Here is an 18,117-nt window from a genome sequence, read left to right on the forward strand (position 1 = left end):
AGAGGTTCTGCCTAGTGAATGTTCTAAAGAATTTGCTACAGAACTAGCCCAACATCTTCTGAATGCATTGAATGAAGCATTTGACTCCGGCCTCCTCCCACTCAGTTTAAGGGAATCAATAACTATACCCCTTTGGAAACCCAATAAACCACCACAAGAATGTAGCTCCTTTAGACCCCTGTCTATGCTTAACCAAGGCAATAAAATCCTTACAGCAACACTAGCTAATAGATTGAAAAAAGTCATACATACACTTGTGCATCCTGACCAAATGGGTTACGTGCCTGGCAGGAACATGTCCTGGAACCTAAGGCGTTTACATCATATTATGTATAGCACCACTTTCTGGAATACACCAATGCGCTATTGCAACACTGGGCACCGTAAAAGCCTTTGATTCCATTAAATGGGATTGACTATACGCCACACTACGCAGGTTTGGTTTTGTCCTGAATTACCTAAGCTGGGTGAAGCTAATATGTACTGACACCGTTGCAAGAGTCAAGACAGGTAATCACTTCTCAAAGCCCTGAGTGCTAGAAAAGGGCACTATACAGGGCTGCCCATTATCCCCGCTACTGTACATTTTGGCTATGCAACCAGTGGCAACATACTCAAGGATGGAATACATGGAAGCAGGCATACTAGTTCACGGAACACATCATCTGATATCTATGTATGCTGATGGCACATTATAAATGTGCAAATTCCAGGAGACAACTTAGAACTTATACTTGAAGCCCTTCGCATTTTTCCCAGCTTTCAGGCATTACAATTAGTTTGGAAAAGTCATCCCTGTTCCCATTAGCGGGACTAGCTACAATGCAACAAAGCAAACTCCCAATGCTCGCCTTATAATGGACCACTCCTATATTTCGATACCTAGGAATCAATATATACCATGACCCCTTTCAGGAACAGAACAACACTCAAAAAGCCCTAGATGCTATACGGAACTCAATAAAGTTCTGTACCAAACTACCCCTCTCATTAATGGGCAGAGCTGCATTGCTAAAAAATGTTGCCCTTGGGAGGCTTCTACACTAATTCGCAAATGTGCCATACAACATACCTAAAACCTTCTTTAAGATGACTCCCTATGTAGGGAATTCTTGTGGAGAAATGGCAGATGCAGATTATCGTTGGCCTCATTGCAAAGACCATATGAAGAGGACGGTATTAGAGTGCCTTGCTTTGAACTGTACTAGATGACGGGGCACACAGTACATAGTGAGCTGGATGGCGGATTAACCTAATTCAGACACAATGCTACTCCAGCCTGTAGAACCACACTTCTTCCTGAAAGAATTGTTATGGTGAAAAAGGCCACATACCGGACAACATTCATACTTGGTATCACTGGGAATACAGTTATGGGACAGGGCGTTAGCATTCATGAAACTAAAGGACCCACTATCTATACAGATCCCCTTGGCTTCACTGGCCCCAGCAGCAGCCCAGGCACAACTGGGAATTCGGACATATTGGTAGCCAAAAGGCATTGCCACAATAGGTGACTTGCTCCAAGATACTACCTTTATACCCTTTCAAGAATTAGCGGGGAATATGGACCTACATTAAGGCCAATACATGTTATGCTGCACCATAAAGAAGGCGATTGAACGCAGATGGCCGATGTATAAGGAGATAATGGAGACACACTCTATAGTCGACACCCTATATGACATTGCCGAAAGTGCACAAACAATTTCTAGGTTATATGGATTCCTTCTAACCAGCCAACCCCCCACAGACATGACCATAATGGCCAAATGGGAAGTGGACCTGAGAGAACCGCTCCAAGACACGCACTGTACAGAGATATTGCGATACCATGAAAAAAGTGTCTCGTAACGCGAGACTGCAATTGATCCAACTGTTTGTGACGCATAGAACATACTTGACTCCTCTTAGAATATGTAGATTCCCGGGAGCAACCCAACAATTCGAGGGGATTGGGTCCTCCGACGTATTCCATATCTATGACAGTAATCACCACAGCTGTGCTGCTTCGGAAAATCTTTCGGCGTCTGCGTCCTGCATCGATGACGTCGATACGCCGCCCTCGAGGACCTCCTACGACAGCCGACGTCACTGGATGTTATAAGTAGGACGCACGACGCCTGTAGTCTCAGTTCTGTTTTTTCTGCGAACGTGTTCGCTTCGGAGATCTCGGCGCGCCTCGACTCTTTGGAGTTTCTGTTCTTTCGATTCTTCGAACCTGTTCGTTTGTGAAGTTAAAGTCACTTTGTGATGTCTACCTCTTGTTCCACCCCACGTCCGGGCTTCAAGAAGTGCGGGGACTGCAGGTCCAAGATGTCGGTGATGGACTCGCATGACGCTTGCCTCTGGTGCCTCGGGGAGGCCCATGACACGGATGATTGTGTTGACTGCCAGTCGCTTACTTCCAAAGCCTTGCAGGAGCGCAAGAAGAAACTGTCGGTCGGTAAGGTGTCCAAGCCCCAGAAGTCTAGGTCCGCGGGACTTTCGACGGACGATTCGAAGGGTGACTCTGCGCATCGTCGTCGGAGGTCCAGTGGGTCTCGGTCCGGGAGTGGGTCCCGCCACTCCTCTGCCTCTTCGAGGCACTCCCGGAAGCGCCGTCATCGGTCGCCTTCCCCATCCTCATCCGAGGACTCCGCCCGTCGGCGGGTCGCTTATCCCTCCAAGCATGCGACGCCGGAGGAATGGGCTTCCTTTGGTAAGAAAATGCTAGCGATTCTCGAATCTCAGGGCACTGGTCCGTCCGCGCCTCCGAGTGGGGTCGGTCGTGATCGGACTAGAGACACCGCTCGTACGCCTTCGGGTGGTCAGCACGATTCGTGGGAGCGGTCCGGCTGGGACAAGGGGAATCGTTCTAGTCACGCCCGTTCCAGGTCCCCGTCCTCGACACGCTTGAGACCGTGTGAGCCTGTAATGTCTTCAAGGAAGACGTCGACGCCTGTGGTGCCGAGGTCATCGAGGGACTCTCTCCGAGGAAGTCGTTGACGCCATCGGCGCCCAGGATGTCGAGGGACACGCTCGGGGCTCCGCCCTCGAGGCCTTTTTCGACGCCGTCGATGCTGTCGCCGCCGCATTCGGCGTCGACGCAGATTAACTTGACGCCCTCAATTTTTTTTTAGGCTGTTCGTACCTCGGGGCCCGGTGGAACCCCCTAGAAAGGCTCTGGTCAAGGTCAAGTGTGGCTTTGTTCCCCATTCTGTGCCCACTTTCCGCCATCTTGAGTACATTTCGGAAACGGATGAGGGCTCGGATGATGGCATGGTTCCTGATACGGTGCCAGATGAGATTCTCTCGGGCCATAGCCAGATTGAGGACCTGCGTCAGTCCCTGCACGACGACAGTGGTCTGGACACCTCTCCGGAGGTGGAGTTTTGTAGGCCTGAGCCTGGCTCCATGCCGACTCCTTGTACCGGTGCCTTATGTCTAGGGTCACCGAGTATTTGGGGTGGTCTGCTCCCCAAGGGGATTTTCTTCAGGATGACCTCATGGATATCCTCGACCAAGGTCCACCAACTGACCCGGTACTGCTGTTCTATATGGCTCTACAGAGGAGGGTGGCGGCGGCTTGGACTGCTCCGGAGAGTCTCCCGGCAGTGGGCAAGTTTTTGCCGCGAAAATACAACCCAGGCAGTAGTGACCCCTGCTACTTGACTAAGCACCCCACTCCAGAGAGTTTGGTGGTGCAGGCGCTACGGCCCCAGCAAAGCAGGCGTCGTATCCTACCATCCCTCCTGATAGGGACGACAAGCGTTTTGATGGTTGGGCGAAGAAAGTGTTTTCTTCAGGGGGTATGGCTCTTCAGGCGGCCAACTCTGTATGTGCCTTGTCACGTTTCACGCACACTTAGCGGCAGAACATATTCCCGAAGGGGACGAACGGGATGGTTTTCTTCCTGTGGTCCAGGATGGCAAGGAAGCCATGTGTGAGGCCGTTCAGTCGGTTTTAGACATGGCTGATTGCGTCAGCTGGTCCATGGCGGCGAGCACCGTAATACGCAGGTTTGCGTGGTTGCGGAAGTCGGGGTTTGCTCCTGATCTGTAGGCCCGGCTCCTCAACATGCCCTTTGACGGTGAACATCTTTTTGACAGCAAGGCTGACGAGAGCCTTGAGAGGTTGCAGACCTCCAAAGCAGCAGCAAAGTCGTTGGGCACTGCAGTTCGCCAACCTCTGCCTTTTTGTCCTAGGGGACAGCAATGGAGGGGAGGTTCCTTTCGTTATTACTCATCCTTTGGTTAAGCGAGAGGAGTTGCAGTCAAAGGGGCCACCGTAGGAGTGCCAGAGGTGGAAATCGGGGTACTCGAGGTGCCAAGGCCGCTCGGGCAGTTGCCTCTTTGCCCTCAGGCAACGCCGCAGCCGCTTCAGCTCAGTCATGAGGCCATGTCCCATGGTTCGCCAGTTGGGGGAAGGCTGGCGCAGCATCTTGTCGAATGGCATTACTTCAGATGTGTGGGTTCTGGAGATCATAGCCCACGGCTACTATCTTCCCTTTCGGCAGAGGCCTCACGACAATCCACCGGGGAATCTCTCGTTGCAGAGTCCGGATCCGCTCCTTGTGCAGGAGGTTCAAGCCCTGCTGGAGAAAGGTGCCATAGAACTGGTGCCTGTAGCGGAGATGAATAAGGGATGGTATTCCCCTTATTTTTTGATTTCCAAGAAAAACGGAGGATTGAGACCCATCATGGACTTGCGTGGTTTGAACAAACTCCTCAGGAAGGACAAGTTCAAGATGGCTACTCTTTCTCAAGTCCTCCAGGCCCTTCAACTTCAGGACTGGTTGGTGTCTCTCGACCTCAAGGACGCTTATTTTCATGTGCCAATCCATCCAAAGCACAAGAAGTACCTGAGGTTCGCGGTTGGCGACTCGCACTTTCAGTTTCGGGTCCTGCCGTTCAGATTGACCTCCGCCCCGAGGGTCTTCACCAAGATCATGGTAGTGGTGGCAGCGCATCTCAGGAAAGGGGTATTCACATCTACCCCTACCTGGATGATTGGTTGATCAGTGCGCGCCTTCCCGAGCAAGTCCTGGATCATCTGTCCGTCACCTGCCACTCCCTCCACAAGCTGGGCTTCTCCCTCAACTTTAAGAAGTCCCACTTGATGCCAACTCAAAAGCTCCAGTACATCGGAGCAGTGCTTGACACGTCCCTGGGGCAGTGTTTTCCTCCCCAGGTGAGGGCTCATCTTATTCAGCAGATGGCGCACAAGTTTCATCATGCCCAGAGTCTCCCAGCGTTCGACTTCTTGAGATTGCTCAGCCTAATGGCATCCTGCATTCTTCTGGTGCCAGAGGCCAGGTTGCAGATGAGATCTTTGCAATGGGCACTCAAGCTCCAGTGGTCTCAGTCCTCCGGCAGGATGTCGGACCCTGTTCAGGTGCCATCCTCAGTCACCCAGGACCTTCTGTGGTGGGCTGTCGAAGGCAATCTGAGGAAGGGGTTCCATTTTGGCTACCCTGGCCGGAGGTGACGATCGTGACGGACACATCCCTCACGGGATGGGGAGCTCATGCCAACGAGTTGACAGTCAGCGGTCGTTGGTCTCCGTCGGAGTCCAGACTCCATATCAATCTGTTGGAGCTGAGGGCCGTCAGGCTTGCCCTGAAGGCTTTTCTGCCGACTGTGCAAGGAAAGAATGTCCTGATCCTGACGGACAACACAGTGGCCAAGCACTACCTCAACAAAAAGGGCGTGGCAGGGTCACTTCCTCTGTGCAGATAGGCGATGCAGCTCTGGTTCTGGGCAATCCAGCAGGAAGTTTCAATCTCGCCAGTTGATCTGGCCGGAGACGAAAACGAGACGGCGGACGCTCTGAGCAGGCAGAGCGCGATCTCTCACGAGTGGGAGTTGGCTCAGGAGATTCTCCTGGAGATCTTTGCTCTTTGGGGGACCCCTCAAGTGGATCTCTTCGCCTCCAGTGTGAACCGGAAGTGCGAAAGGTTTTTCTCGTGGGAATTTCCTCCAAGAGGAGCCTTAGGAGACACGTTCGTGGTGGAGTGGTCATTCCCACTGCTGTACGCGTTTCCTCCAGTCCCGTCATGCCGCAAGTGCTGCGGAGGTTACGAAGGTTCGGTTCCCGGATGATCCTCATTGCTCCGGCATGGGCCCAGAGGACGTGGTCCCCGTACCTTCTCGACTTGTCCATCTGCCCTCCACGTCGTCTTCCCTACCGAGACAATCTGCTCTCACAGGAGGGGGGTCAGGTTCTCCATCCAGAGGTCAGATCGTTCAACCTTCACGCTTGGTTTTTGAAAGGTTGAGGTATAAGGATTGGGACCTCCCTGAAGACGTGATGGAGGTGTTGCTTTCGGCCAGAAGGCCCGCAACAAAGTCCCTGTACCGTTGCCGTTGGAGAAAGTTCTGCGACTGGTGCAGGGTTAAGAATGTGGGTCCGTTTTCATGTGACATTCCTGTGGTTCTTTCTTTTGCTTTCTTTAGCCCACAGGGGCTTGCAAGTGGGTACCGTTAAAGGTTACCTGGCGGCGCTGTCCATATTTAAGCGCTCGTCTGAAGAGTGTTCTTATTTTAAAATCCCTTTAATTTCTCAGTTTCTAAAAGGGCTCACTAATGTGTTCCCTCCATCATCTTTCCAGGTGCCCGGTTGGGATTTGAACCTTGTCCTCAAGTTTCTGATGGGTGCTCCATTTGAGCCATTGCATTCGTGCCCTTTGAGACTGTTAACTCTTAAAACTGTATTTTTGGTTGCGGTCACTTCCGCTCGTAGAGTGAGTGAGTTACAGGAACTTTCAGTTAAGCCACCCTTCACTGTATTTCATAAGGACAGGGTTGTCCTTAGAGTTCGTCCTTCCTTTCTTCCGAAGGTGGTGTCAGAAATTCATTTAGGCCAGAAAGTTATTCTTCCGGCATTTTATCCTCCTCCGCATCCTGGTAAGGAAGAGGAGAGGCTCCATAGGCTCGATCCTAGGAGAGCTTTAAGCTTTTATATTTCACGCATGTCCCGGGTCAGAGTGGACGATCAGCTCTTCATTGGTTACGCTGGAAAGTGTTTGGGACAAGCTGTGACTAAGCAGATTTTGTCTCGCTGGATTATTCTAGCAATTTCTGAATGTTACCACTTGGCAGGTAAGGACCCACCAGTCGGCTTGCGGGGCCATTCTACCAGGGTTATGGCTGCCTCTACTGCCCTACAGAGGGGAGTTCCTATTTGTAACATCTGTGATGCAGCCACCTGGGCTTCGGTCCATACTTTTGTACGTCACTACTCCCTCGATTCCATCCGTGGGCAGGATCTGGCCTTTGGCAAGGCGGTCCTTTGCACCCGCAATTTGATTGGGCATTCTAAATTTCTGTATTCTAAATTCTTTTCCCACCTCCTTGTGTTGGTACTGCTTTGGGAGTCTTCCATAGATGTGGAATACGTCGGAGGACACAATCCCCTCGAAGAACAAGTTACTCTCTTACCTGGTAACATTCTTTCGATGGGATGGTCCGACGATGTATTCCAAATCGCTCCCTCCCTGCCTTCCCCGCTACAGAATTCTTATGTGATTGCAGCTTACGTTTCCGCAAGGCTTTGTGTGGTCAGACTGGCAGAAGACTGGTGCCACACGTTCTGGGAAAAAACTACAACTGAGGCTACGGGTGTCGTGCGTCCTACTTATAACATTCAGTGATGTCAGGCGTCGGAGGAGGTCCTCGAGTACGGCGTATCGACGCAGGACGCAGACGCCGAAAGATTTTCCGAAGCAGCACAGCTGTGGTGATTACTGTCAGAGATATGGAATACGTCGTCGAACCATCCCATCGAAAGAATGTTACCAGGTAAGAGCGTAACTTGATCTACTGCCCTAGATGTGCAAACACGGAGGCAGGCATGCTACATATGTTTTGGGCATGCCATACCATACAGAAATACTGGGAAGGAGTGGTAGATAAAATGAAAAAAGGAGGCCTTATCATGAACCCACTGTCGCCCTCAGCCTCCATGCTCGGTCGTTTCACGCGCCCTAAACATACACGCTGCATTTCCAAGATGAAAGACTTTGCATTTATACTAGCTAAACGCAGGATAGCGATGACATGGAAATCCCGGAAAGGCCCCAATATAGAAGACTGGTGGCGGGATCTAAACAAAACAGGCACTTGCTGAAACAGCTATTTGGTGGTGCGCAGCACATTTAAGCCTCTCTGACACGAGCAAAGAAATAACAGCATGGAATACACTGACACAGGCTCAGTTTGCACCACCCATATCGGTGACGGGGACAGATACGAACCCCCATAGACACTACTAACAGTTCAACCCTCGTAAATTATTAAGGGCATAGACTAGACACTGACACCATACGCAATATGGGGAGAGGGAAATGGGGGTAGGTGAGGGATAGCATGTTGGGGAATAAGACCAGGTAGTCTGCAATTGCATGAAAGTCAAAATGTAACTGTACATTAATAAGCATACAATTGAACATTATACTGTTATTTATGTGAAAAAAAAAGAATGAAACCTGTTTAAACAATAAAAAACTACAAGGCTCATCATATTTGTCCCAGTAACATACAAAGTAACAAGGAGAGTGAGAATAATTACTGGGTTCAGCATCCTCATTCCACGAGAATCTTTACTGGGGTCATACTCGTCCCAGTAACAAAAGGAGTGAACATATTCACTGCACATATCGTACCCATCCAAGTGAAAAGCCAAGAAAACAGAAGATTAAGATTGGTATTGAGGAAAATATTGATTATAATCCTCGAATCATAAGTTTGAAGAGAGAGAGACTTTTAACTTCACATAAGAAGGAACCAGTGAAAGAACCTCAAAATAACAGAGCATCTATACATAGAGACTTTAAAGGCCAAAGGAAAAGAAACCCAGGGACGTGGAAAAGACCCATAAGTGAGCTAAATGAAGGGATTCGAGAGATAGCCAAGAACTATATGAAGATTCTATTTTGATAGACTTGCTGAGAAAGCATCACAGGAGAACTGAGTCATTCTCCTGGACTTTAGTTGTTTAGTATTAGTGGTAGGGTCAGCGCAGCTTAGTTTTGGAGAGAGGACAGACATTTTACTTTGGACTTCACAATTGATGATGAACACCTTAGTTGCCTAAGGTAGGGAAACCCATAGCTTAGGGAAAGTTAGTAATTTTCTTCTAATTTTGAATAAAAGTGTATTAAGAATGGCAACTTTGAGTCTGTCTCCTCCTTCTGATCTGCCACACAGGCCGTCCAGATGAACTTGCTGCATTCTAACCAACACCAGGTCTCCTGCTGAGTCCCCTAAGGCTCCATCCTCTCACCAATCCTTTTTAACCTTTACATGGAGCCTCCGGGCACTCTGCGCAAAGATCCCAATATAGTCGTCCAACAATACGCAGACAATACTTAGTTGTACTTGAGAGTAAATAGTGTACAGAACATCATTCATCCCAGTGATTACTTAGCCATCATCCAGTTCTGCCTACCTAAAACTAAAACCATCCAAGTCTGAGTTCGTCCTCATCTGTCTGCCCCCTAATAAAGAACTTGTCCAACAATGGCTCAATGATATGCGCCTAGAAAGATTTAATTCACAAAAGGTGAAGAAGGATAACACCTCCCATAGAGCAATGGGAGAGAGAGGCAAAGCTGCTCATCTGTCTGTGTGCAATTCTTCTCACACGCTGCAGCAGCCTGTCCTTCCTGAAACACATAGCCAAGAAGTCCCAAACAGCCTGGTCCCGAATCTCTACCTTTGGAAAACTCAAATCCTTCATCGCACCGCAGGACTTTCAGACTCTACCACAGGCAATTGTGGTCTCGCACATCGATGGGGGAAATGCTCTCCTGCTCACTTGGCTCCGCTAAAAGCAGTCCACCACGCTGAAGCACGTCTTATTGCGGGTGCACTGAAATTTGACGGAATCACCCCCATCCTACGCAAACTACATTGGCTTCCTCTGAGGCCAGGATACTGTTCAATACTGCTTGTATCATCTGCAAAGCAGTCACCAGTAGCACACTAGCATATCTGGCAGCTATGCTCCATATATCTGGTGGCACACCCTCCTTGTGCAGAAAATTGTCTAACAGCCTTGAATCACGACTCGTCCACAAAGGGAGAACCTGCAAACAATCCTTTTCAAACACACCTTGAGGAACTCAATCCCGGTGTTGCTCGGGGTGCCCCCCACAATTCTCCAATTTCGCAAATCTCTCAAAACATGGCTCTTTCAACAACACCTGGCCAAGGACTAATTACAATGGATGCACATTCCAACTCACAGACCCCAAGTGACAGTACTGTTAAAAGATGCTAGCCCCAATGCCAGGCTACCCACACTTTGAGCCTCACTCTGCTGCTCTTGAGCTAGGTCTGCACTTTAAACAATAAAAATAAATAATAAAGGATGCAGTTAGTCCTCATTTATTGTTTGGGCAGGACGTCTGATGGCATTGTTCTCAAACCACTTGTGAAGCCGGCAGCTCACTTTTGCAGAATGCAGTGACTGTTATTTGCTGCATGGCTTTCTGGGGCTGGTAGTCCTGTAATAAAACGCACAGAATTCTGGCCAGAATATGCTTTGGCAGGCCTTGGCTGATCAGCAGTGGTACCACTCTCAACAAGCATTGCATGTATTGGAAGGCAGAGCCTGGGGTCCTTCCAACTCTCTCACTACTGGCTCAGATGAAAATACTTGTAGGCATCCCGCTCCTGGTCGGAAGTGGTCCTTGTTCTCCTCTGATGGGGTCATGACCCTGAACTTGACAAACAAAGAGAATAAAATACAATATAAACAACTACAGCAAAGGGCATATTTGCTATAAGTAAAGCCAGTTGTGTTATTTCTAATAGGAGATCATCAAGAATTAACACTAAAGGGTAAGTTTGTAATTTTTGTATACAATTGTGGTACAAGGATTACTGCTGGTCTGTTCCATAATCTTGTGACTTAGAGTTCTTCCATATGCGAGGGGTCAGAAATGCCAGAAGGACACAAAAGTATAGTTTTCTCAATGCTTGCCATTTATTAAATGTTACCGGGTGAGATAAACGCCGATCTTTCCCTATCCTAACCAGGATGCCCCTACCTAGCAAACTAAAGAAAGATGACCTAGTTTCCAAAACATCTCTGACCCTCACACTAATACAAACAACAAACGTATACAAGGAACATTTGTCTGTCTTCAGTTCAACAAAACTGTGTAAAAGTTCAAACTCAGAAAGTACTCCTTGTGACCAGAGTTGTATTCCCTTCCCCTGGATTAATTCAGGAATATCCTTGGAAAAGTTCTGATTCAATGAAGTTCTTTTCAGTTCAACACAAACATTTATTTTTCCTCCACTGCGTCCTTCCACTTGGTAAAGTAAATGTCTGTCACCAACACTAGTTCAAAAATCTAATCAGTTGGTGTCTTCCACAATATCCTTCTTGGTCAGCAGTTCAGGAAATGTCTCAAAACATATCTTTTTGATGATTGATTGAACCTTAAATTCAAGCAAATGACATACTGGAATGACTGTTCCATCCAGTCCTTATAGTTGCGCTTGCAACTCTTTGTTTTTTGTTTGTTCCTGTTATATGAGCACCCTGAGGCCTCTGGGTTAGTGTGCGCTATATAAGAACTTTTTCTTTCTCACAAAACAAAAGTTCATAAACCAAGGTAATTATTTTCCTCTGCATGTAAAGCAACTATCAACATATCACACTTCTTCTAATTAAATACTTTCGTCAGGATAACACAACAACTAACTTTGGTGAAGCAACAGTCTGTCAGAATGATAATATTAATATGTTATTTACATATGTTATTAACATGTTATTTCCACCACACCTCTTTCCCACAATCACACTGTTTCAAAATATCTTTTTTCCAGGTCCCCTTGCCTACCAGGACTAACTACTAAGATCCCTTTCCTGGTATACTTGCCTGCCAGGAAGAAAATACCTACAACTACGATTGATTCTAGTGACAATAGTTCCAAGATTCTCCACACCAATATCCTATGTGAGAATGGCTGAACAATAGCTTCTTCTTTTTATAGTTTCTTGATTCTTGGCAATATGGGTTGCAGATTTCTCTCACCTGAAAACTCAAGAAAGGAGAATTTCTCCCAAGGTGCTTCTTGACTGCTTCTTTACAGCCTCTTGGCTGTTGGCAATGCCTGTTACAGATTTCCCCAAGTTGGTATCCCATAGACACGGAATTGCGCCCTTGTCGCCTCTTTACTACTGCTTTACAGCCTCTTGGCTGTTGGCAATGCGGTTACAAGTTTCCCCCAGTTGGTGTCCCATACAAAGGGGATTGCTTCCTTTTTGCCTTTTATTTGTTTGGTATTCAGAATTATCGTTTACTATCAAATGTCCTGTTCGGAGCACCCAGGGGTCACCTTTGGCTTCAGGCCAACTCGCTGGTCTTCTTTGGCGTCTCCGTTTCACTGTCTGCTGCTGCGGCGAACCCCCTATGTCCTGCCCGTTCTGTTGCCAACTCCTGTGTGCCTTCAGTGGACTGCCGGCTCTTCTCTGGAGCTCTGCCAGCTCCGTTGGTCCTCCGCAGCCTCTCGCACACCGAAGCGCCAGACGTTGGGTTGGGAGCACGCCTCCCTTTCAGCTGGGCTTTTCTTCCAGGCGCCACTTGCTGCTGCGCGTGCTCTGCAATAACGCATACCTTCACTTCTTGCATTGGATACAGCTGGCATACTTTATTTTGATTCTGAGGCAATTATGGGTCCTGAAGCCCATAGTGGTTTTGGTCCTTTGACATTTAGTTAGCTTTGATTGTTTTGTGAACTGTGAGTTGTCAGAGTTAGGGAATGTTGTGTAAAAGGATTGTGATTTAACATTAGGGTTTGAAACTTTACTTAAGACAAAATCATGACAATCAGAAGATGTTCTATTTAATTCCTGAACTCCTAAGGTACAAACCTTATGCTTTTAGATTACTTTTCATAGTATGTTCTTTGCGTAGTTTCATGGGCAGGACTTGTGCAGTGACAGCATGCCATTAGGAATTTGTTAATTATAGAACTCATCTTCAAAAGAAGATGAATACTGCGTCTCTCCCGAAGAAGTCACCACTCCCCCCTGATGGCCATCCCCTCCCATGTGATCCCCCCTGATGATACCAATCCCAGGTTTAGGATCAAGTAGCAGCTGCCTTCCCCTGGCCAGGAGAAGATCTTAGATGGCTGTTTAGTAATCAACCCGCAGGATTCATCACGCATAGATCCTCTCCTTACTAAGGACTTTAGTTGACCACTGAAGGAGAGTTTTGAATAAAAGACTACCCTCCCTCACATTAAATAAATGCACATTTGAATCTCAACAAGAAAATAAAATGTGCTGCACATTTAAATTAATAAAATCATAAATATTAAGGTTCAGTATATATGTGGTCCTACAAATAGATATGCCGGATTGTCATCTGGCCAGGGCTTAGAAACCCTGGCTTTTTTGATTTTTTTTAAACCAATAAAATTATATGGATTATTCCATCTCAGTAAAGCAAATCTGCAAAACAGATTTCCCTTTTGTAAGCACCAGGCCAGAAGCAAAGTGTGCACCTGTGCCCTACTGGGTCAGTATCCTGATCTGCAACGCCTGCTCTTCAGTGGCATAGAGCAGATACAGAGGGCACAAGTGTCCATCTAACATCTGCAGTGACGAGCCAAGTCTCTGCAGCCCAGGGGCTGCATTTAACATATGCCCCTCTGTTTTAAAAACTATAAAACTGAGAATGTTATCCTGGTGGCACATTAAACTTTGAATACAAGCCATACCCGAGTTCAAGGTATGGTGGCTAGCTTCTCCAGCATGGGGTCTGGCATGGATTCACATGCTCATGAATATTCCCCGTCAGGCTGGGAATCCTCGGTAAAGAAAAAATCAGTATCAGTTTTGTTTCTGATCTGTCTTTCTTAGTAGTAACCAACCACTGATATCTGGGTCATACTGCCCCAGCCAATGACTGCCCTCTCCCTAAGCCCCGCCTCTGGCAGCCATTCTCAGATTTTTACCGCACGCACAAGTGTTGGGAGTCCTCATGTTTAGCTCTCGAGTTTTTTACTGCGTTTTCATGTTTTTTTCAGAGGATTTCTAACTTTTTCGGTTTAATCGAGCCTCAAGCTCCACCGTTTCTACTTCCGATAACGGGGACCCGTTTCGTAATTCTTCTACGCCCCTCAAGGGTGAAGTGTTCGTCGAGTTTACACTTCTTGGAGGATTCCAGAAGATCTGCGGCCTACCTCAATGGACATGGCCCAGGACAAGGGGAGCTCGACGCCCAGATCCAAGCTGTTCAGGAACTACCCTGGATGCGGATTATATAACGTTTTTAAGGAGGACGAGCATTCACAATGTCTCTACTGCCTCCATGGGGACAAGACGCACGTGGAGAAGGACTGTGCGTTCTGCAAGAATCTTTCGGAACGGATCAAGCAAGATCGTCGTTCCCGCCTCGCCACCTGGCTGGAGAAGGGCACAGTAAGTGAGAAGGCGAAGAAGAAGTCTGAGCGGGCTTCTAAGTCCTTTGAGGGCGCCCCGGCGACGGGGATCCAACAGAAGGCCAAGCACTGCGAGTCCGCGGGCTCTGGGAGCGCCGAAAGGTCAGGGCTCTTAGGTTGCCAAGCAGGGTGCTACTTCCCCGGCACGTTCGACCACGAGGACCCAGGTAGGCTGCTGGACGGACCCGGTCGATCTCGAAGGGGGAGCAGGCGCTGACCCTCCCCCCAAGGCGAAGGCCCAGGACGCACCTAAGGTTGTGAGGGCTCTGATCCACCCGGCTAAGGCCTCCACCGAAGTGGTCGCTGCGACCCTGTCAGAGCCGGCTGAGACTACACCAATGGAAACGGCCTCTGGGCCCAGAGTATCCCTGCCGCCGCAGAGGGAATCCTCTTTCCAGCCCATCGCTAAGACCCCCGTGAAGCCCCCGGCTGAAAAAGAGGGGGGGGCGGTGGCCATTACAGACTCGGAATCAGCCTCTGAGGAGGAACTGGTGGAGACCGAGAAGGGCCTCAACGAAAGGTCCATAGGCCTCAACGAGAGGTTCAGAAATCTCAACGAGAGGTTCGAGAAGGTTCGATCCCAGGGGACGGTCCCTGCTGACGTGACCGAAGATAGTGACGACGAACAGGACCCAATGGAGCGGCCATCCCGTCCGTCGCAGCCATTGCCAGAGCCCCAGGATAGCTCGGCGGCCATTTTGTTGGCAATCCAATCCTTATGTACCGGGATAAGGACGAGATTACCACGCACCCCGACGGAGGAGCCAGAACCAGGCCCGTCGGGAAGCCCTCCGAAAAAGCGGAGGAGAGTCCACCCCGCTCCGCCCTTCGTGCCTGCGAGACCGGTGGACCTCTCATCCCCCTCGCCGGGAGAGGATACGGCAATGGATACGGCGACGGGGACGGACGATGACGGCGGCGATGACACAGCAGACATCCCGTCGTCACCCCCACCCCTGCGGGCGTGCCCAGCCGACGAGGTTGGCTCTTTCCACGCCATGATAACCAGGGCATCCGAGCTCTTCCAGATCTGCCCTGAAGAACAGAAAAAGGAGGGGTTTCTGTACCAACGACGAGAGGCTAAGAGGAAGACGGTCCTCGCGGTGCCTTTACTCTACGACATCTGGGATGAGGGGCTTGCTGTCCTCAAGAACCCTGCCACGACAACCGCCAAGAGGGACAGGTACGAGAAGAAGTACCGAGTCCCCGATGCCTCCTCCTTGTGCCACAGGGCCCAGCCCACGCCAGACTCAGTCGTCTCGGCAGCGGCTAAGAAGAAGGCAGCGGGCACGGTGGCTTCAACTTCCACTTCCCCGCCGGACAGCGAGGGCAAGAAGTTGGACTCTATGGGACGACGAGTCATCTCGTCAGCAGCGACGACGATTAAGGCAGCCAATGCCTTAGCGATCGTGGCCCGCTATGACAGGGAGCTCTGGTTCAAGATAGCTCCCCTGCTAGATTTCCTGCCTGATGACAAAAGGGCGGAGGCCCTAGAAATTCTGCAGGAGGGCGAGCTGGCGTCGGATCACGCCATAACGGTGGCGACAGACATCGCCGATACCGGATTTCGCCAACTGGGCAACAGAGTTTGCCTCCGACGACGGGGATGGCTCAAGGCGACAGACTTTCGCCAGGATGTCCAGACCAGAGTGTTGGACATGCCGTTCAACGGCAACAACCTCTTTGGTAAGGCGGTGGATGAGTCTTTACAGGCCATCCAGACCGACTCGGAGACGGCCCGGGCCCATGGGGTGCTTCAGCAGCGACGGCCCTTTCGGAGCCCCGGAGGCAGACAGGGTGCCTCCAAAGGATCCAGCGGTGGTTCCTCCGCTTACCGCCAGGCGGCCCGCTCCTCTTCCCAGGAGGCCTACAGAGGTCGCCGCAAGCAAGGGGGATCCTGCCGTCATCGTCAAGGAGGCCAAGGCGGCAAGGCCTCCTCCAAACAAGACTGGCCCGGCTGTGCCGTCGGGTCCCCACCGAAGCACCCCGGTGGGAGGCCGGCTGACGAAATTTGTCAGCGTGTGGGAGTCCATCTCCACCGACCGTTGGGTGCTGGACACCCTGGCCAACGGGCACTCGCTGGAATTCCAAAAGAAGTGCCCTCGCATTCCTCCCATGGCCAGGTAGGAGAATCACGTCCCTCAACTGCTGTTGGAAGTAAAGGCGATGCTCAAGAAAGGTGCCATCGAGCTCGTCCCCAGGAGGCTCCGGGGCTCCGGAGTGTATTGAAGGTACTTCCTCGTCAGAAAGAAGACAGGCGGTTGGCGCCCCATCCTAGACCTGCGTCGGTTAAACAAATACATCAAGGCGCAGAAATTCAGGCTGGTCACCCTCCAGCACGTGCTGGGAGAGCTGGAGGAAGGCGACTTCCTATCGTCGCTGGACCTGGAGGATGCTTACTTCCACATCCCCATTCTAAAAAGGCACAGGAAGTTCCTCAGGTTCGTGGTTAAAGGATGCCACTACCAATTCAGAGCCCTACCGTTCAGATTAAAGTCGGCACCCAGGGTTTTCACCAAGTGCCTGGCACCAGTGGTGGCGCGGCTGCGCCTGCAGGGGGTCCACGTCTACCCCTACCTGGACGACTGGCTAATCCGGGCGAGGTCAAGGGAACTTGCCGTCGATCATACGGTGAGGACCGTCCGGTTGCTCACAGAGCTGGGGTTCTCCATGAACTACCCCAAATCCCACCTGGTTCCATCGCAAGTAGCACTGTTTTTGGGGGCGAAGCTCGCTACAGTGGAGCAGTTGGCCTCCCCTTCAGAGGAGAGAACCAAGACCATCCTGGGCAAGGTACGGCGTCTGTTAGCCACGGACGTGGACATGGTGGGGTCCATCAAGTCCCTTCTCGGGATGATGTGCTCATGCAGCTACCTTGTACCCCTTTGCAGACTTCAGATGCCTCCGCTACAGGAGTTCCACGACGCCCGTGGTTTCAGTAGAGGGGATGCTTCGAGGACAGGATCCCCCTCGATGAGGAGTTCCGTCGGGCGATCCTATGGTGAGGCACCCGGGCTCACCTCACGACGGGCACGGACTTTCAAACCCCGGCGTTTCAGGAGACGTTAACTACAGACGCCTCTTTGGAGGGTTGGGGGGCCCACACCGGAGATCTCCACGCAAGAGGCCTTTGGCTCCCGGAGGAGAGGTCTCTTCACATCAACATCTTGGAGCTCCGTGCAGTGTTCTGGGTGCTCAAGTCATTCCTCCCATCCCTCAAGGTCAAAGTGGTGAGGGTCTTCACCGACAACACCAACACGATGTTCTACATACGGAAACAAGGGGGCACCAGATCCCCAGCCCTATCCAAGGAGGCCCAGGATCTGTGGCACTGGGCTGTCGCCCAGGGGATGTTTCTGGTTCCCTTCCACCTGGCAGGAATAAAAAACACCATCGCCGACTCACTCAGCAGGGAGCTGCGCTCGTGCCACGAGTCGGAACTGTGGCAGGATCAAGTGGATCGACTCTTCCGACAATGGGGCAAACCCCAGATCGACCTGTTTGCGACAGCGACGAACTCCAAGTGCCAGAGGTTCGCCAGCAGGTTCCCCCAGCCGATGAGCATGGGCGATGCTTTCTCGTTCCCTTGGTACGGCCTGTTCTATACGCGTTCCCTCCATTGCCGTTGCTGCTCCGCCTCATCAGCCAGCTCAAGAAGTCCAGGTGCAGG

The sequence above is a fragment of the Ambystoma mexicanum genome, chromosome 5p, assembly GCF_040938575.1.
Source record: "Ambystoma mexicanum isolate Mex_15411 chromosome 5p, UKY_AmexF1_1, whole genome shotgun sequence".
Classification (NCBI taxonomy): Eukaryota; Metazoa; Chordata; class Amphibia; order Caudata; family Ambystomatidae; genus Ambystoma; species Ambystoma mexicanum.